We start from the raw sequence: 22,248 nt of genomic DNA on the forward strand, positions 1-22,248 counted from the left end.
GGTCATTTTTTAGAACATAAGTACTTTCTAGAATTAAATGAAAAGGAATACACAACTTACCCAATGCATGGAATACAATGAAGGCTGGTCTGACAGCCCTAGGAAGAAAAAAAAGAAGAAATCACTCCCCCAAAATGAGTAAACACCAAGAAATAATCAAACTCAGGTTTAAAATAAATAACATAAACAAACAAAAACACAAAAAAATCAACCATAGAATTGATTCTTTAAGAAATTCAGTAAGAGCCGGGCGGTGGTGGCGCACGCCTTTAATCCCAGCACTTGGGAGGCAGAGGCAGGCGGATTTCTGAGTTCGAGGCCAGCCTGGTCTACAGAGTGAGTTCCAGGACAGCCAGGGCTAAACAGAGAAACCCTGTCTTGAAAAACCAAAAAAAAAAAAAAAGAAAAAAAAAAGAAATTCAGTAAGATTGACAAACCCTTATCCAATTTAATTAAAAGACAGAGAGAGAATATACAAATTTAAAAAATAGAAATGAAAAAGGAAGCATGGGAAACACTGAGGAAATCCAGAGAATCATAATGACATGCTTTAAAAACCTATTCTTTATCAAACTAAAAATCTAAGGAAATGTGTAAAATTTTCTATATACCTACCATTGACCAAAGTTAAATCAAGAGCAGATAAACAAGTAAAATAGACCTATATCCCCTAATGAAAAATAAGCCAGAATTAAAAGTCCCCCAGTCAAAAAAACAATCCCAGAGCACAGACTTTTACAAGATTTTCAAAAGGGAGTTAATGCCAATACGTTTCAAATTATTTCACAAAATATGAACAGAGCGAGAACATTTGCTTCGTGAAACCACAGTTACCCTGTTACCCAAATCAAATAAAAATCCAACAAAATGAAGAGTAAAGTCAATCCCAGAGATGAAAACAATAAAAATAAAAAACAATAGAAGTAAAAGCCTAAGCCACATGCTTATCTCATTAGATGCCAAAGCAACCTTTAACAGAATCCAACACTTCCTCATTATAAGTCTTAGAGAGACATACCTAAAAATGATAAAGGTAATTTACAGCATGCCTATAGTGAACATCAAACTAAATGTAAAGAAACTCACACTAAAATCATGAACAGGACAAGGCTGTCCACTCCTCTGTATCTTTTCAATATAATATTTGAAGTCTAAAATAGAACAATAAGACAAATAAAGTGGATACAAATTGAAAAGTCAAAGTATCATTATTTACAGATGATAAACTAGTACACAGGAGTGTCTCTAAAAATTCTACCAGCTGATAAATATTTTCAACAATGTCAATGGATACAAAATTAACTCAGAGAAATCAGTAGCCTTCTTATACAAAAATGACATTTGGTGTCAGAAAGAAATCAGGAAAATAGTGCCTTTCACAATAACCTCCAATAATTTAAATTTTCTTGGGGTAACGCTAACCAAACAAGTGGAAAACTTGTATTATGAAAGTTTCAGGACATTGAAGAAATCAAAGAAGATATCAGAAGATGGTCAGATCTTCTATACTTATGGATTGGTAAAACTGATATAGTAAAACTGGATCTCCTGGACTGAAGGAGCTGAAAGGGAGGGCAACCCCAAAGGAAGACCAGCAATCTCAACCAACCTGCACCCCTGGGAGCTCCCAGAGACTGAGCCACCAACCAGGCAGCATGCATGGGCTGGTCTGAGTACCCCCACTGTCTCTCCAACATATATAGCAGAGGACTGCCTGGTTTGGCCTCAGAGGGTTAAAATGTACCTAACCCTCAAGAGACTTGAGGCTCCAGGGAAAGGGGATGTCTGGAAGGTGGGGTTGGAGATGGCGAACACCCTCTAAGAGGCAAGAAGGAGAAGGAATGGTATGAGGAACTATGGGATGGGGGCAATGGCTGAAATGTAAAAAACAAGATAATGTTTTAAAATGGACATCCTATAAAAAGCAATCTACAGATTCAACAGAATCCAAACACAGTTCCTTGTAGATCTTAAAAGGACAATTTCCAATTTCCAGCTTTATGTGGAGAAAGAAAAAAGAAACAGGAAGCTGAAGAAATCTGGAATAATTAAAGAAGTGTTGGAGCTATCACCATCCCCCATTTCAACTTTTACTACACAGCTTTAGTAATTAAAACAGCATGGTACTGGCAGAAAAACAGGCTTATTGTTCAAAGAGTTCAAGACCCAGATATAATCTATACACGTACGGACACCTGACTTTGATAAAGAAGCCAGAAATATACACTGAAAATAAGACAGCATCATTAACATTTGGTGTTGGTCAAACTTGAAGGCTGCATATAGAAGAATCCAAGTAGATACATAACTATCAGCCAGAACAAACTCAATATCAAATTGATTTTTTAAAAGCAATGTCAATATATGACTGGGAACAGGGTGGGAGGCTCCCAGGAGTCAATGCATGTGACCTTAGCTGAAATGCCCAACAGTGGGAATATGAAACCTGAAGAGACCACCTCCATTATCCAGAAAGGACCCCCAGTGGAGAAATGGAGACACCATACTACTTACAAAACTTTGACCCAAAATTGGTCCTATCTAAAATAAGTGCAAGGGCAAAAATGTAACAGAGACTGAAGGAATGGCAGACCACCGACCATTCCATTTTGAGAGTCATCCCGTGGGTAGGCACTGATCCCTCATATTATTAATAATGCTATGTTATATCTGCAGTCAGGAATCTAACACAGCATCCCTCTGAGAGACTCTACACAGCAGCTAAGACAGATGAAGATACCCACAGACAAACATTGTATGGTAAAGGGCCCAGATGAAAGAGTTAGGGGAAGGATTGAAGACCCTCAAGGTGATGACAACCCCACAGGAAGACCAACAGTATCAACTAACTTGGAGCTCCCAGAGGCTGAGTCACTAATCTAAGAGCATACATGGGCTGGTCTGAGACCCCAGCATATGTAGCAGAGAGCAGTCTTGTCTGGTCTCAGTGGGAGAGAATGCCTAATCCTGCAGAGACTTGATACACCAGGGTTGGGGAGGAGATAATAAGGGGGCTGCCCTCTCAGAGGCAAGGGGGATGGGAAATGGGAGTGATTGGAGGAACTCTGGGGAAGTGGGACTGGGAGGGGGCAACATTTGGGAAATAAATTAAATAAATAAATAAATAAATAAATAAATAAATAAATACCACATACATTGTACTTGACAAAATAGAAGATGAAAAATAGCCATGAACTCATTTTTCACAGGAAAAGGCTTTCTGAACAAAATAACATTAGCACAGGCACTAAGATCAGCAGTTAATAAGTGAGACCTCATGAAACTGAAAAGCTTGTATAAGGCAAAGGACACCATCATTCTCAAAAAAAGCAGCAGTCTATAGAACAGTGGAAAAAAAATACCACCTATACATCTAATGGAGGGCTAATATCCAAAGGTTCAAAAGCATAAATATCAAGAAAACAAATAACTCGATTAAAAATGAGCTAAAGATCTAAACAAAATTCTCAAAAGAGGAAACTCAAATGTCTGCAAAACACTTGAAGAAATGTTCAGAATCCTGAGTCACCATGGAAATAGAAATCAAAACTAGTTTGAGATTTTATCTTACACCAGTCAGAATGTCCGAAATCAATAAACAAGTAACAGCTCCTGCTGACTAGGACACGGAGTAAGGGGGATATTCATTTATTGCTGGTGAGAGTATTAACTTGTACAGCCACTACGGAAATCAGAGTAGCAACTTCTCAGAAAGATGGAAATTGATCTCATTCTACCACCATACATTTGTGCAACCATGTCCATTGCTGCTGTATTCTTAATAATCAAAAATTAGAAACAACCTAGACATCCCTCAACTAAAGATTGGAAAAAGAAACTGTAGTACATTTATACAATGCTGTATTACTAAGCCATGTAAAAAAACAAAATCATGAAATTTACAGCTAAACGGAAGGAGCTAGGAAAAATCATCCTAAAGGGGATAAATAAGACAGATCCAAGAATACAAATTATGGTATGTGTTCATTCATACATGGATGTTAACTGTTGTATCAATGATACAATCTGCAAGCTACAATCCATAGAACCACAGAGTTCTATATGTATAGAGTAAGGGACTATGAACAGGCAGATAGATCCTGTTATCAAGGGGAAATAGAATAGATAGTTATGGATAGACTGAGGAGAATGACTGGAATGGGAGGATCAAGTGTAGAGGGTGGTAGTACAAGAGAAAGAGAGGAAATACAAGGACAGACAGCTAAAATTAAGGAACATTTGAGGTGTGACGTGGAAACCTAATACTGCAGAAGCTCACTAAAATATGTACATACACCAAGGCACTCTAAATAAAATAGCCAAATAATGGAGGAGTCAGAGTCCCAATTGACCTTCTCTTACCACCAAAGGAAACGTCCAGAACCAGGATTGCATTACATCAAATTGAATTGTTATCCAAAGTGTCTCCATGGGAACCTTCAAACAAGCCAGGTTGATGTTAAGACTATAATTGGTTGTCCACAAATGGTGTAATTGCTGAAGACAATGCCTACACAACTCGTTAGACTAGAGAGAAGTCAAGCTGCTGCCTACATAGAGCCTTCATCTCTACATGCTACCATCCTTGGTCCAGAAAGGGATCCTGCACAGTAATCCAAAGGAGAAACTTAAAGGAGATAACTAAGCAACAAAACTTTTGATAAACAAAGCTGCCCTGCCTACAAGAAATGCTAGTGCAATAGTGACACAAAGCTTGTGGAAATAATCAACCAGTATCTGACTTGCTTATAGACTTATTCCACGAAATGTAGCCCATTCTTGACACTGCTTTAGTGACCAAGAACCTGAAACTAGATAGCCTAGGAAAATAGGGTAAAAACAAATAAGTACTGTTGTAAAACAGAAATTAAATTTTTAAAATCATGGAGCAATAAAAATTACTCTTACCACATTCTACTATATTCATAAGTCAGTGCCTTGCTTAGCAATCATCAAAGAAGCAGGAACAAATAGAGACCCACAGCCAGACATTGTGCAGAGAATGAGAGAACTTGAAATTATTAGATGTAAAATAAATGTCTCCATCAAATCCCACCCCTCAGTGTTCCAGGAACACTGATGAAGGGGAGGCAGGAAGACTGTACACTTAGAGGAGATGACAGATACCAAGAAAACGAAGCCCTCTAAATCAACATGATAGACACACACAAGAACTCACAGAGAGAGACACGAACTGCGGGAGTATGTACCAGATTGGATTCAAGGGCTGAAAGCAGAATTGGACACATGACCCCAACCCTATCGTCGAAGCTATCTCCAATAGATAACCACTTTCAATTGTCTTCTCCAATACCAATGTGTTAGCTTTTATTTTATTGTTTTATTTTACTTTATTTTTAGTTTATTATTTATTATCCCTTAGAAGCCTGTTAGTTTTCTAATGAGAGCGAGGAAAGGAGTTGATTTGGATGAGAGGAGAGATATGAGGAACAGGAAGGAAGAGGGAGGGGAAACCATAATCAGGATATTGTATGTGAGGAAAAATCTATATTTAACACAAGGGGAAAGATGTAAATCAGAGAGATAGAGAGAGAGAGAGAGAGAGAGATCCGAGGTGGGGAAACACAGAGGCAATCAAAGTGGGAAATGAGAGGAGTGGAAATAAAATGAATGAATCACATATGAAATTCTCAAAAGTGAAAGTTGTAATTAAACACATAACAAATAAATGAAGTCCAGATGTGTTTGTGCAGCAATATTTAATAAGAAAATAACCTGTTAACTTTTAGAAAGAAGCTAAAATTATACCAGTCAGTAAAAGCATGAATATAAATGTGGTATAATGTAAATACTTCCTCAAAATCCATTATTGACTTATCTATTTTATGCTCAAACATCTGGGGAGTTTGGCTGTTTTGATTTTGCTTTAGAAATAAATGTAACATTTGTTTATTGACAATTGCTTGGAATTTGTAACAATCCCTACAGATAAGAAAGTCTTTTACCCCCAGGTAACCAACCACTCTTGAAGATTAAGAAACCCCTTTCAATCATAAGAGATATATAAAAGAAACAAGAATATGACAGTTATAGTAGGAAATTGTTGTGTTCTGCATAAATTATTTAATAGAAAATGGAGTTTCATAAAACATTTCCCAAAATTTAATAATTGAAGCCATTAAGGAAACCTTTATTGTCTTCCATAATATAGCTTTTAGAGCTATATTTATTAAGAGTCTGTAACTGAATGGATCTTTGGATGGGCTAGAATAACAAGCCCCATATTGAGGGTGCTGGCCAGCCACTTTGCATACAATAAAACCAGAACAGCTAAAGCTGTGCTTTAAAAGAGTAAGCTTAGAAATAGGGATCTTCGAACCACCAACCAAAGAGAGTATAAGAGCGGGAACTACCCAGTCCCATACATATGCAGTAAATGTGAAGCTTAGTCTTCAGGTTCATTCCCCAGCAACTGGAGCAGAGACTTACCCTGACTCTGTTGCCTGCATGTGGATCCTGTTACCCTAGGTAGGATGCCTTGTCCCGCCTCAGTGGGAGAGGATGTACCTAGTCTTACAGTGATTCCAGGTGCAAGAGTAGATTAGTAACCAAGAAAGACCTCCCCCTTCTCAGAGAAGAAGGGGAGGAGAGGGTGCATGTGATGGGGGACTAGCAGGAGAGGTGGGCACTGTGATCAGGATGTAATGTGAATAAATAAATTAATGGAAAAAAGAAATGGGAGTCTTTAAGAAACATCAGTCCTAGGGTTGGTTCAGATATGCTTAAAATGACAAAATAGTTTTTAAAATAGGCACAAATTAGACACAGGGAGCAGAAGAGAATACAAGTTCTCCCTCTATGATCCAGAATAGGAAGTTTCAACACTATCTACCTAATGGTGATACACACGCAGCTTCAGTTCTGATTATTATTAAATTTTAACAACTTAAAAAACATGATCTGTGCTAGTGTTTAGGGATGTAGTATATTCCGCCTGTTTTCTCATCCCTCTTAAGTCACTTAGCCTCTAAGAGACTTGAAGTATCATGGTAGGATGGGAGAAATACCCAGGGGACCCCTATCCACTTAGAGAAGAAGGGGATGGGCATGGAGAAAGGATTGTAGGAGGGGGCAACCAGAGGGGAGAGTGAGATGTAAAGTAAATAAGTGAAAAAATTAAATAAATAAAAGATGACCCATACTCAGTTCTCTGTGAAAGCAGCAAGTGCTCGTTATGTTTATACCTGCATCATTAAATCTGGCTCCTCTGACTTGTCAAATATGCCACCAACACTTTAACCAATACCTCCCCTTTCCACTAGCACTGACTAAGCAAGGAAATTGTCATCTTCCTCATCTGGACCAAACATGATCATCTCTTACCCTCATGCCTTAACTATGATCCTCCCTTATAATCCTTCTGACACACAAACCAAATAGTTCCTTTTCGCCTCTTGGACTCACCTCAGTCTTCCTGCTCTTCAGCTTTCAAACATTGAGTTACTGCTCATCTTCTTCTGGTACTCCAGCCACTAGAAATGTCTCTCATTTCCTAAGTTTTCCTAAAAGCAGCACATCCTCTGCTATGGAAATCCAAGGGAAGCCTTTGCAAAACAGAATCCTCATACCAAGCATTGGTGATACTGATTCATTTCATTTGATGTGAAACCCAGAGTTCTTTGTGTGTTTTAAAAGTTGTTTCATGGTTGAGAATATTGCTCATTAGTTGAAAGAGGAAGCTGTACAAGCATGATAAGTTGACTTGAATGCCCAGAACCCCAGAATCCATGGATGGTTTGTGCATGTCTCCACCTATTGCTTCAGTGACGGGGCTGAATGGATCTTGACAGGTTGTTGACTAGTCAGCCTAGCTGAATAAATGAGCTTCCAGTTCAGCGAGAAACTCTCCCTCAAAGGAAGAAGGTATAAAGCAATAAATGAAGATTCCTAACCACCTTTATGGATTCCATGGGGGTATACAAAGGGGCACAAATTAACACATTCTTGTAGATGCACCACAAGCACACACACAGTAGTTCTATTGTCAATAATTTCATTATTTCTTTGATTTGCATGACAACCTCTCCACAACACTTAATTCAATTGTCTCCTATTTGAAACTAATGTCCTGATTCTGGTAAATAGTCACAATACAGATATCCCTTATAAATCAGCTAATTAAATAATATTTCTAACACAGAGATATGGTTTAAAAGTTTCTCTTATGAGCAAAATTAAGTTTAATAAACTTAACTTGTGTACTGAGAATAAACAGGCTTGATCAGTAAGAGAAAATAAATTAGTAGACAGATGCCTGTCTCTATAGAATGACTTCTTGACTTCTCAGGGATAGGCTTAAATGGGTAGAAGCCAGGGTTCTGTGGAGTATGGAAAAAAACAGAGACTGCCATGTTCTTAAATAAAGATTGAAAACAGAAAAGTGAGGGTGTTTCCTCTTAGATGAGACCTGTAAGCATGGGTCTGTGTTTCCTTCTGAAAAAGAGAAACCCAGTATGAGGAATAAATCATAGTCATAGGGATGAAATCATAGTCAACTGACTTTAGAAGAAGTTATTGCTATTTTTTAAAACTAAAGTATGTCACACTGAAAATTATACATGCTTTCTTTGTTAATTTCAGAATAATTCCTGTTTAAAATTATGGATTACGAACTGCTTTTTGGAAATAGCTAGGGCACAGTGGAAAGAATACTAACTGAGATTTGTCATTCACTAGCTGTATTAACTTTTGCAAGTTATATTTGTGTTTCATCACCTGGAAAATAAATATAACTATGTATTTCATAATTTTTGCAAGCATTGAATGATATATAAAATGCTTCTCACAATTCCTAATGCTTAAATGAAATGCTATAAGTGTCAGTTTTCTTTCTCTTTTTTCATTGTACATGGAAAATGCAAATAGAAGATGAAAAAAGATAGATAGATAGATAGATAGATAGATAGATAGATAGATAGATAGATAGATAGAAAGAATAGGATAGAAAAAGAAACCTAGTCACAGAGATAGCTCATGGTTAACATTGGCTATTACACAACTGTGAGACTGGGCTACAGGATAGAGTCTGGAGAGTCCAACAATGACTGACATATATTGGAAAGGCCAAGACTTCAGTGAGTTTTCAGTCCATGATGCTGGATGTCTCTGCATTCCCAAGCCGGTGCTGGAAACGGGAAGGATTCCTGGAGAGCTGCTGGTTTTCTATCTACAATGGAACCCAAAAAGTGTTGGAGGTAATCTCAGCCTCAGCAACAGGGTAGAGAAATTTGCCAGCAGGAGTAAGAACAGCAGTCCAGAAGGAGAGATTCCTTTGTCTATGTCTTTATGGGCTTTTAGTGGGGTGTCCCTGGAAGGTATAGCCCAGACTTAGGGTGGGCGTCATACCCCAATCAATCTGATTAAGGAAATGCATTTTAGTTCATTCCACATGTAGTCAAGTTGACAGTCAGGATTAGCTATCACACCCAGTGAACCATCTTCCTAGCCCAGTCTTTTAAATATTAATCTTTCTGTTGTGAAACTTCAGATCAAAACAAAGCAAATAGAAATGTGAGAAGAGATTTTTAGGAAAAAACAGAGATCAAAGGCAGTAAAAAGAGATTGGTACTATGAGTGCTCAGTGTGACTTATTGGCTTGTATGAAATTGCCAAAGAACAAATTTAATTCATAAAACCTACTTTAAACACTTTCAGATCAAAAGAAGAGAAAATATATTTTTATAACAGCAGAAACATGCCCGAAAGTGGGAGTATGTGTGACGCTCTCACAGCCTTGTTGTGCATCCTGTTTCACTAATTCCTTACTATTAGAAGAAAATTGTATTTCATTTATTCTTCACTTCCCATAGGTGCTTCCAAAACACAGATCTCTATATGTCTGCTGTCCCCCCTCCCATAAGACCCCTGACTGATCTCTGCTCAAAGCCAATATGCTGTTAAATTAAGTGGATCATAAGAAGCCGACGAAATGATCCTACAAGTAAAATTTAAATAAATAAAATGCATACCTTTCTCTAGAGAGCTTTCAAGTATGTTAATTCAAAGTTAGAAAGTACACAGCATCGTTTAAGTGAAAAGTTTTCAACAAAATCAAATTCACTGTTCAAACACAAGTGCCTAAGTGGAGGAGAGACGTGTATAAAGCAAGTACATAATGACAGAAAGCAGTTGTCATTTGGAAAAGGCTCTCATAAAATGTACACTGTCTGCACAAAGAAATAATGAGCTAAGTACGGACAACAAGGTGCTTGGACAGTAATTAGGAGATAGCCTGAGCTAATCGTAAATACATTGAATTATTCAAACTTACTGCTGAGAATTGATATTAAAATTTACAAAAAAATTATGAAGGCCAGCCCTTCTTGGTACTTTTCTTTGGTAATAGACATTATTCAGAGATAAAGCACATCACAAGTATAATTTTTTTATTTATTCATTTATTTTTTTATCTGTCTGCTTTCAAAATATAGGCTCCTTCTTCCCAGGAACCTATACTACAGCCCATCTGTGTCTTGTGTGATAACTCCAGACGCTGTTTCCAACTCTTCACCCTGCAAAATGTTGTGGGCATCTGCAAAGTTTTCACTCCAGAACTATAGAATCAAACAAAAAAGTAAAATAAAAGAGGTAAATTGCAGTACAATTTCATAAGGTTTTAAGTAAGTTTATCATTTTGTACTGAGCCACTAACTTGAATAGGGTTACATTGCTGTTAAGAGACACCAAGAACCAGGCAAGTCTCATAAAGAAAAACATTTTATGATGGCTGGCTTACAGAGGTTTAGTCCATTATCCTCATGGTGTGAAGCATGGCAGGGTCCAGGCAGGCATGGTACTGGAGAAGGAGCTGAGAGTTCTATATCTTTATCCCAAAGCAGCCAGAAGGAGACTGTGCCATCGGCTGGCAGCCAGGAGGAAGGTTTCTTTCCACACTGAGCAAAGCATGAGCATAGCAACCAAAAAGTGCACTTCCACAGTGACACACTTCCTCCAACAAGGTGACACCTACTCCAGCATGGCCACACCTCCTAATAGTGCCTCTCCTCATGGACCAAACATTCAAATATATGAGTTTATGGTGGCCAAACCTATTCAAGCCACCACAGTCACATTCTTAGCTATGCTCAGTTGCATATAGCCTGAGGACCATGAGGTAGACATTTATCAACTTTTAAAACAATTCAGTATCTTATAGTCTATGTTACAAACACTGTTCAATTCTATAATTCATCTGCCCAATCCTAGTGTTACAATCAAAGCTCCCTCCTGCATTTGAGGATGGTTTTGCTATCCCTGCAGGATGGACCTATCCAAGAGGGGAGAGCATCACAAAACTAGGGAGTAAAACAAGTATCGTACCTGCAGTCTTCTACAACTCCAAAACAAAATTTTCACTTCTCGGGGCTATTTTAAGAAGAGAGAATCAAACTAGTGATCTTAGGTTCTTTAGGTTTAATGGTTTCTAGAGGCATTATTTCCTTCATGGCACTGTCCTGAGTTTGTGGAAGTTTTCCAGTAGCAGAGTACTTCCCACACAGTCCACTGTCATGGGCTTTGTGTTATTATTCCAACTAGTTATGATGCTAAGCACTGTAAAGCTAAAACCAAGGTTCAACTTCACTTCTGTATTCCAGACAGAATCTCAGTCTTTTCTCTGTAGCCTTGCCTTATAATGCTCATACTTCTTCTGCTCTTAAAACAATCTCTTCAAGTCCAGTTATGTATAGAATATAACTCTACACTCTGAAAACACAGGCAAGCCCAGCCAGCTGCAGAGGTGAATTGGGTAGGATCACACAAACTATGTTTGAGCACCTGGAAGAAGGAATGGGAAAGGAAGCAAATATTTTAATATGGTCCCTTGATCACCCAGTTGTTTAAGAAGGTATCCTCTCACCCACTGGATCTAAAAGGAAACAAATGAGCTATAGGACAACCCAATCCACAGCTGCCAACATCCCTTCTCTTCTTTCCTTGCCCTTGTCTTTTCTTTTCATAGGATGGGAAGCATAAAATGATCTACTGTGATTCTTCTACTCACAAGTCTCTTTTTGTAATTTTCTGTGCCATTCATTCTACAACAAAACACTATAAGATGAAGAACTTTAAAGAACAAAAACAAATTCTCCTTTTTGTTTTATATATGGAGAATCCTATCAAGACACCAGATCAAGCATCACATGAGGAAAGGAGTGTCTTTTATAAATGCACTAATCTTGTTCATAGTAAATATACTCTTAAGACCTAATCACTTCCACAAAGACACTCATGTCTGATACCATCTGAACAGGGGTTAAGTTTTCTATGTAGGAATTCTCAAACCATAGCATTTTGCATATAAAGCTTTGCAGCTCATATTAACTTCTTTTCACATAAAGAAACATAATATGTGGGTATAAAGATAGATAGACTGATGGATAGATAGATAGATAGATAGATAGATAGATGATAGATAGATAGATGACAGATAGATATAAATGATAGAAGATAGATAAATAAATAACTGACAGATTAGACAGATGATAGATGGATGATAAATAGATGATAGATGAGTGATAGATTAGGTAGATGAAAGATAGACACAGATAAATGATAGATAGAACATAAGTAGATAAGTGATTGAGAGATTAGATAGATAATAGATAAATTTGATAGTTGATTGATAGGTAGATGACAGATAGATAAAAGATAAATAGATGATGTACATAAATGTATTTATTTACCAAAACCTATAATTAAATAAGATTCACTTCATATACCACATATATCACCATATGTATATACATTATATATAGAAATGCATCTATACATAAGCATTTAAAGTCTAGCTTTCTCTGCTGCTTTCACAAATGTGTGGATTAAAAAGAGAATTGAATTCATCTTATGACTGTTCTCCCTCTAACTCACCAGGAAGGAAGGAAAAGCAACATGTTTCTTTTATAAGTAAACCTGTAATGAAAACAGGGTAAAAAGAGCAGACTTGTGTAACAATTTTATGTGAGGGACTAGAAAAAATAAGAAATTCATTCTCCAACCCTCCCTCTTCCCAGAGTGGCCTATGACCAGGTCCTGTAATCATGAAGATATTTTGTGAAAAAAAATAGCACTGGAAAATTGATAGAAATATGTTTTAAAGTTTTTGGTAAATTACATTCTAATAAGTTCAGTACTCAAGGCAAATAATAAAATACTAACACATCTCAAAAAGAAAATTTTCTAAATATGTTTTCTTTTCCTGAAAACTAAATTTTCCCCCAATATGAGTAAGCCAAACATTAATAACAGAGTTCAGCTCTGTGGCTGGTTATAAATATCAAGATACTTTAAATTGCATAATTGATTTCTGGGAAAATTAAAGATGATACTCAGTCACTTCTGTCATTAATCCAGCTTTTTTAAGGATATAAGAAATTCTGGAAATCTGAAAGAGACAAATTCTTTAAAATCTATCAAAAATTGATCATTATTGTTTTTAGTAGTCAATATCAAGATGACAATCAATACCCACATTTAAAGAAAAGGCAACCAAAAGAGTCAACACAACCACATTACCTCAGTTCCAAGTCAAAACAAAAACCTTGATCTCTTTTTTAATTATGCTTAAGAGTGAACATGACCACGAATACAGCTGTGCTTTCTAGAACTTAAGACAAATTTCAATGATATTTTCTAAAATATTATGATGGATATTGATATTGATAGAATGACATTTTTAATTGGTTCACTGACTTAATGATTAAAGGAACTCATCAGATAAAAATAGATTCCCTCATCATTTATTCATAATTAAACCTTCCTAAATTAGCTAGTCTTCCCAAGACTCATAATGTGTTTTACGTGCCAATGAGGACAGACATGTCTGCTTTCCAGTTAGATCTGTATTGAATAAGAGGTAACCCTCTAAAAGAAGCAAGTACAAAAAGAAATTCAAACCATTCACCACTCACTACTTTGCTCCCTACAAAAATTGTGTTCCATCTAGTTGCAATGCTTACCTTCTTCCTATCGGGCCTCGGCTGCTTTGTAACAGAAGACAAGCAAGAATGCTTTCTAAATAAAGTATCTTAAACATAAACGTGAGCTATGACATAGTCTCCTCCCTTGCTCTAGGCAGGCAGTCTGTGAAAAGAGGAAATGGCATTTCACTGTGGCAGAAAACGCAACAGTTGTTATGCCCATCTGTTTCCTGTAGAAAGAAAAACCAACATGAGTGTCCCAATAAGCATGAGCTCCCATGGGACATGTCTATCTAAAACATAGAAATGGAAAGATATGTTATAAATGAGTAGCTAGTGTTTCTTTTGCAAACACCATGGGTATATTTTTCTTACCTCTCTCATAGTCCGTATTGATATGTTTTCAAAGAAACTGAAGGTATGTTCACTGATTCCAGTTGAACAAATTGGCTTTTCAATAGCACAGAGTTTTCCTTAAGATGGGTATTATCTTGTGAGAATAGTATATATATTTAATGAGTTTAGAATTAGACTTTAGATACTCACAGATCTATAGAGCTAATTCATTAATCATGTAGAAAGTTGAATTCCATTGAGATGGATTCTCTAGAGTCGCTATGACTCTCAATACCAAATAATTGAACTTGATTCTTGCTAAGTTAAGGAAAAGAATTCAACATTGGAAAGCTATTGAGTTTTCATATCATATGAGAAAGAACACAACACTCAGATTTAGAACAGCAGGACAATGATGGACCTGAAGGTCTTATTTATAGGAAATGAGTAGATGTATGGAATCTTGCCACCCAGCCAGGTTTCTTTTCTTAGATCATGTCTCCCAGCTTCAAATTCTTATGAAATGAAAACTGCCTAAATGGGCTTTAGCTGTGACTTTTACCTCTTAACAATGGTAGGTGCTGGAAGTAATTTCAAGTTGATGATCAGGATAGAGTCTTGAGTATAGAAGGTCTATGAAGGAAAGCTATGGCCAGATTCTGCTCCTAGAAGAGAAGACAAAGACTGATAAACATACTATAGCAGCAGATTACTACCAGGAAATTGGTTTTAAGGTGGTTCAGGTATTTATGTATTGAATATAATACCTTACTGTAAGTTTCTAGTTGTTGAATGAGGTGATAAGTCCCAAAACACTTATTACTGTGTGAAATGAAAAATAAATGAGGTTGGCCCAATCACAGCAATATCCAAGCATGACCTAGTTCTCAGTCTCTAGATTGGCCATTGACAACAGTGTATCTGTGGGTGACCTAGTTCTCAGTCTCTTCTTCTGTCTCATCTTATTTTGTCCATTTCCAGTAAAGTCATTTTTAAATGCAATTCTGTAATGTTTATATTTCTCTGTGCAGAAGGCTTTGAGGCTGTCTGTTATTCATTACTACCACAGTCACCTTGTCCGTATCCCCAAAATGTATATGTTGGAGTTTAATATCCAGTGTAGAGTAGTATCAAGTAGTTAGGGCTCATAAGGACTCATCTCTGATGATAAGAATTAGAACCTTTATGAGTGAAGTCCCTGAGCATTCACATAGCTCCATGTGAGAAGGCACTGAAATAATACCATCTAGGAAGAAGAAAAAACTTCTTTCCTAGAAGGTCTGCTGGTCTCAGATCTTGAGATTGCCCCTCCAAGCACTCTAAGGAATGAGTGTACAGTGTTTCTGAATTGCACTGTATGTTGTTATAGCAGTTCAAATGAACTGAGATGATTCCTGAAACACTTTATACTTTGTTTGTCCAATGTTAGCAGTGTTTTTCCCTTTAAAATTGATTTTATAAATCCATTTTACATTTTATAGATCCATATATACATGCATATATATATGTGTGTGTGTGTGTGTGTGTGTGTGTGTGTGTGTGTGTATTTAAATAGTTATTTAGGATTAACCACTTCTAGGTATTTATTTAGACAGCTTTTTGGTCATAACCAAATCATGTTCAAAGAACGACGGCTTTATTTTCTTTCTTTCTGATTCTTATACTTTTACTTCTTTGTTTTTACTGCATTGACCCAAGGCTATGTTAAAAACAGTGAAGTGTTGAAAGTAGACAGCTGTGTCTTTTCCTCAAATTTAATAGAAGGCTTTTTACAGCTTTCCGTCCAGAACAATGCTTGTAAGCATTCTTCATGAGGTTAAAGAAATTAATTTATATTACAATCTTGGTTTTAAAATGAATAAGAGGTTTTGGTTTCAATTGTACTGTTTCCTGTGTGTATCATGATAACACTATGATCTTTTTCTAATTCTTTGATAATTTCATACAGTGTGTTTTGCTCATATTCACCCCTCCACCAATTTCTACCACATCTGCCTTCACCTCTCTACTGAAATTCAAGGTTCTTGTTTTTATTTTTGTTTTGTTCTTTTTTTAAAAAACCCATTGAATGCAAGTGTTGTTTCCAAATCGCCTTTGGGAGTCTGGTGTACCCTGGAACGTGGTGAGCCTACCAGAGGCCACACCATTCACAGAAACTGACTCTCTCTCTTTCTTTGGCTTTTGCAGGGTTTGTGCATGCAGCCACAATTACTATAAATTCATACGTGCAATTGCCTTATTGTATAAAAAACTAGTGACCACTATTTCCTTATGATGTCCACTACCTCTGAGATTCTTTGCCCTGTCCTTTCTCAGCTGGTATACCGGCAGCATCTGGACAAACCTGGAAGGAGAGGTAGAACCATATGTTCCATAGTGGCTACACCAGGTTAGAATCCCACCAACAATGAAAGAAGATCGTTTTTCCTCCACATCCTCCCTAGCATTTGTTGCTGGTTGATTTCTTGATCTTAGTCATTCTTACTGGGATAAAATGAAATCTTGAAATAGTTTGAATTTGATTTTTTCTAATTATTAATATTTATTGGTATTTTAATAAATATTATTTTAATAAAACAATAAATAAATATTAATATTTATTAGCATTTTATAATTTTGCTTTAATGTTTGATATTTTCTCATTTTATTAGTCTTTGAGAATTCTCTACACTGTATTTTGACCGTAATATCCTGCTGTTAAGAGCAGTAGTTATATACTGTACCAGGTTGGTTTTCTTCCATATTTTAGCACCTGAACTACTTCATCATTCTTTAAAGTTTGTTTTGCTGGATATAACCCAATATAACATATTTTATGACAGTACTAGTAATCATAAAATAAGTACATGATGGGTAACAGAAAAAAAAATAGTATGAAATTTAAAAGCCAGAAGACTTAAAAATCCAATACCAGGCTAAGTACTTTTATCCATGAAACATGGGACATTGCTTCTTTCAGATTAAGTTATTTGTAAATCCTTAAGAAAAGGTGACAGCATTTATTTTGTTTATTCTTCTCATATACAGCAACTTCCCTTTATTGAAAGCCATTTTTCCACTTTGGATGTTCTTTGTTAAGCAGGAAAGTTAAGACATCATTTTTTTACTTCACTAAATGATTTTCATGGCACCTTCAGTGAGTTTTCCTAGGCTACTTTTGGAGGAAAAGAATGATGTTATGGAAGCCATTTTTTAAGAACAGTTCTCCCATCTTCTATTGATTTCTGTTGTTTACGTCCACTGATTTTTTTCTTCTACCATCAACATCATCGTCATCGTTGTCATCGTCGCCCTCATCATCATCATTATCTCATATATTACATGCATACTGCAATTTCTGCTTCCTCCACTCTTCCCAGTGCCTCCCCCCGCTCCCCGACCACCTCCCTCTGCCCAAACCCAGTGCTTCTCCATTTCCCTTCAGAAATAAACAGGCCTCCCAGGGAAATCAACACAATCGTATCAAGGCTGGTTGAGGCAATCCTGTATGAAGATGAGAAAAAAAGACCTAAGAGCAGAAAAAAGAGTCAGAGACAATCTCCACTCTCACTGTTAGGAGTCCTACATGAACATCAAGCTACACAACCATAACGTATATGCAAAGGAACTGCCTCAGACCCGTACAAGCTCCCTGGTTTTTTATTCAGTCTCTGTGAGCCCCAGTGACTCCTGCTTAGGTGATTCTGTGGGCTAGGTTGTCCATTGATTCTTTAATTCGTCTTTTAAGTAGGGAATTCTGACCCACATTCATAGCTGCACCATTCTCCACTCTCAGTCATATTTGGCCCTCCTTGCATCTCTGACATATATTTACCCTCAGTCACGACAGAGTAGAGCGACTCTGCCACCACCATCAAGCGAAACTAGATGCCGTGATTGAAGCGACATGTGACAAAGAATGATGAAAATTAGTCAAAGGGAAGCTACACTACACAAGGCCTTTTTAACCCACCAAAAAAGTTTGTAGTGCAACTCCTAGTTCAGAATACCGCCTTCAAGGGAAGGTCTTAATTCTTGCCAGCCTAGTTTACCCTGATCTCTCTTTAATAAGAATCCAATAAAAGAGTTCCCTGGGAGGAGCAGCCAGGCTGAGTTCAGTCCTGAGATAAAACAAACAGTTCAGAGACTTGTCATAGGTGAGCTTTACTTTTGATGTGTCTGTTCCCTGGAGTGTCAGAGGTGTCAGCAGCTCCTGGTCCTGGGCCAGACATCCTGTGCTGCCTGCTTTCACCCAGTGTGGAACATGTCTCTAAAAAAGGGGAGCCGATGGAGCTATTCACAATGTCTTAGATGCATAATGTTGATTATTTTTTAAAAAATAGCAAGATACCATCTATGTAAATTTTTAATTAAAATCTCAGGCCATAAGAAAATGAGAAAAAATACACAGCCAACCAAGAGATCATTAAGTAGCAGGTTGGTCGACTTAATACGTAAAAGTTAAGGGAGATTTTTAATGGAATTGATGGAGACAAGAACCACTTTTCCTCATACAGCAGGCAGATCCACAGACATCCTGGCTATTAGAGTTTCATATTTGAATTAAAAAAAAAAAAACATTAGGCAAAAGGAAATCTGGAAAGTCACACAAAAAATTTAAATGATTAATAAACACGAAAGCGTGAAACCTACAATTAAGGAATGAAAACTACTATAGCAGAAATTCAATAATAACTTTTTTACAATTATTCTTATTTTTGTCAAAGACAGAAGGAAGGGAACATTCTAATTTGCTGATAAAGTAAAAATTGGAAGGAGATTTTGAAAAACAAAATGATCTTATTTTGACACACACCTATTCAGTTATTATGAGACAATCAGAAATATGCTTAAAAATAAGCAAGCTTAAGTATGTGTGTGTGTTTGCTTATAAAAATAAAATGTTGCGAACCACCTTCTGCAAGCCAAGGGGAAACCAGGCCTCCTGTACAATCTACTGCCACTGGGGATTCATTTTATAAATGATGTTTTTCTCCTGTGTCAACAGTAAGTTATTATTTTTGATGCTCAGCGAAAAATGAAATATGTCCAGAGTGGGAGTGGAAACTTGAAATTGTTTTAACTTTATCAATTAGATTTTCTTTTTTTTTCTGCTTTGCTTCTCAGTTTATAAAACTTTATTTGATGATGTGTGTTTTTGTAATGCACTTCTACGGGTAGAATACTTCAAGGTTCAATGTGGAACCTGAGATAATACATACACCTTTGTGATATTTGCTTTTTGATTAAAAAAATTAAACTTGTAATCTTGTGAGTACTTTTCTCAAAGTTCATTCACAACATGTACCTTTCATATTAATTGTTTAAAACTCTATGTGTAAAATTATGTATTAAAAGTACTATTTGAGTTACGTTAAAATGTATCCAGTAATCTTTTAACATCTGCATAATGAAGTTCCCTGTATGTCTCAGATGCTCTTTTAGGCACAGCACATGCAGTTCTGTGTAGGGAGAATTGTATTTGTCTACACTCAGGTGCAGTCTAGAAGTGATCAGAATAGTAAACGAAAGGTTGTTAACTTTTGTTAAATAAAGGAGACAGATAAGTTAAAGAACAGGAATGCGGTATGTCTGGTGAAGAATAAGGTTAAGTTTGGAAAGGTCTAAGCAGAACTCCTTTACATGATATTTGTTAGAGTTGATTGTATGGTTGTGAGTCAGTGCTGTGTTCTGAGGAACAGTGTTCCAAAAGCACATAACATGAGAGCACCACAGCCTTCAGTAGGATTTCTGAGAAACTCCATAAATAACATAGAAGTCACTGAGACCAGAGCTAACTGAAGGCTTGCATTATAAAAGGATCCCTCCAGCTTCTGGGTTGTAAATGAAATGGGGGGAGACACACTTTGATGTCTCCTGGGGGATAAGAATGGTTTCAGGGATTCTGATGTGAGCAACTGGGCTAGTAAAGGAGGAGCAAGTTTGGATACACTTATTCTCATACATGGTAATTGTTAAACTTTGGCAGGATTATTAGATTTCCAATGGAAACATTTCATAGGTAGCTATCCATATAAGAATAAAGTCAGATTTCAAGAGGTAAAGTCTGCCTGTCACAGACTGTCAACAAATACATTGACATTAAAACACCATTGGGCTGAACAAGTTTTCTAAGGAGTAAATTAAAAAAAGAGGTCCAGGACTTCCCCTCTGACAGTCCTCCACTTAGAGGACACAGAAATGAGGGAAAAACAAAAGTCAGTGAGCACACATAAGGTTAAAAAAAAAAGCAAGGGAACAGAGCTTGTAGTGTTCTGTAAGGAAGGAGAACAGTGCTTGGAAGAAGAGACCAACTCTGAAAAAAAAATGAGTAAGGGTAAATCGCTGGGTTTAGGAATCAATACTAATCCATATAGATGGGTAGATAGCTGTATATGGGATGAAAGTTCTGTGTGTAATTGGTTGCTTGTTTATATATATATATATATATATATATATATATATATATATATATGGTAACAACTAAACAAGTATTATGTGAACTGTATAAAAACATGTCTTAAGTAAAACCTAATTTATTGACAAAAGTATTTAGAAAGTTATTTTCAAAAACTAAGATAATTTGATAACTAATGTCATAGTATTGAGTAATCATTTTTTCTAAATATAGAATTTGAATACAATTCTTCCTATGGTGGAAGAAAAGACTACTTAGAAAACTTAAGTTTCTATTGGTCTTTAAAGTAATATGAACTTATCTTGCAAAGTGTGTGTGTCTGTGTGATTACATCATTGTTCAAACACCATTAGGCTGGACTTACACAATGGAGAGTGTTTATGATGTCACTTGAAAGTTTAAATAATATTATAGCACCACCATCACTCACATGGCTTGGCACTGACAGGAGCATCATTATATACCCCATGAGATATTTGTTTCATGTGATGGTTAATATTCACTGTCAACTTGATTGGCTATGAAATCACCTAGGACACATACTTCCAGATATGTTTGGAAGGGTGTTTCCAGAACGGTTTAATAAAATAATTAAAAATTAAAAAAAGACTCATCCTGAATATGGGTGACATTATCCCATAGTCTGGGGTCTGAACCGAATTAAAAGAGGAAGCCAACCTCTCATCAACATCGTCTGTGCTTCCTGACTGTGAACACAATATGACAAGCTATCTCAAGCTCTAATACCCTGTGCTCTGACATAATAGGCTATAAAACTAAACTGTAAACCAAAGTAAATATTTTCTTCCTCAAGTTGCCTTTGTCAGCAATAAAAAAAATGTAAAAATGTAAATAGAACATCTCACATTACTTTAATGTTGATTCTTTAAAAATCAGATTGTTGTGGAGACAGGGTTATAAACGTATTCTTTCTGTAACAGGCAGAGCACAATAATCATTGTATAAATTTCACCTATCTTAACTGTGTTACAGATTTCTAAATGGTAAAATTCCAAAGATGCTCCTGAGGTATAAAGTTTAAAGCTTATACATTTTGAAACAAGCATCTTGTGAATCTCAGTTAGGGAAGTTATATGGCCTATGAGTCAATTTCCTTGTCTATAAACAACCCTCAGTATACTGAAGACTTTACAAGATACGGGCAGTCTACCTGTGTCCTGGGGGATACATAACATTCCCTGTTTCTGTTTAGGACACTAAATCCTATGACATATGTGAACTTTAACTTTTTCTGTATTGGTAATTCTACAGAATGAACAGAATGTTTGTAGATTGTGTTACATTTGGGAAAGAGGATGCAACAAGGGGCTGGGGCAGTGGAGATGAAGACAGAGACAAAAAGAGATTCTCGATTTCTTTAAAAAAGAAAAAAATGGTTCACGGGATTACAGTGTGACAAGTATAACATTTGTGCATTAAGCCTGAAGATTGGAAGCTGAGGGAAGGACCCATGATTCTGTCTAAGATCAAAGGTTTAGCTTACAGAGTTCCCTGCTCTTGTGGGAAGAACCATCTTGCAGTCAGTTAAAGTCTCTCAGGTGTGAGGCCTACCATGTC

General features: G+C 36.5%; 1 protein-coding gene and 1 long non-coding RNA gene across 3 annotated transcripts in view; one reads left to right on the forward strand and one right to left on the reverse strand.

Moving 5' to 3' along the window:
• The window catches only part of Galntl6 (polypeptide N-acetylgalactosaminyltransferase like 6), a 984,872-nt gene that overhangs the window by 709,916 nt on the left and 252,708 nt on the right, over positions 1–22,248 (forward strand). The gene's annotated exons all lie outside the window — the stretch shown is intronic.
• Positions 10,390–12,462, reverse strand: LOC114612753. Its single transcript, XR_003710080.1, has 2 exons — positions 11,341–12,462; positions 10,390–10,574 (listed from the first exon to the last, which is right to left on the reverse strand). It is a non-coding gene; the product is annotated as an uncharacterized LOC114612753 (long non-coding RNA).

This window comes from Grammomys surdaster, unplaced genomic scaffold (assembly GCF_004785775.1).
Source record: "Grammomys surdaster isolate TR1022 unplaced genomic scaffold, NIH_TR_1.0 126182, whole genome shotgun sequence".
Classification (NCBI taxonomy): domain Eukaryota; kingdom Metazoa; phylum Chordata; class Mammalia; order Rodentia; family Muridae; genus Grammomys; species Grammomys surdaster.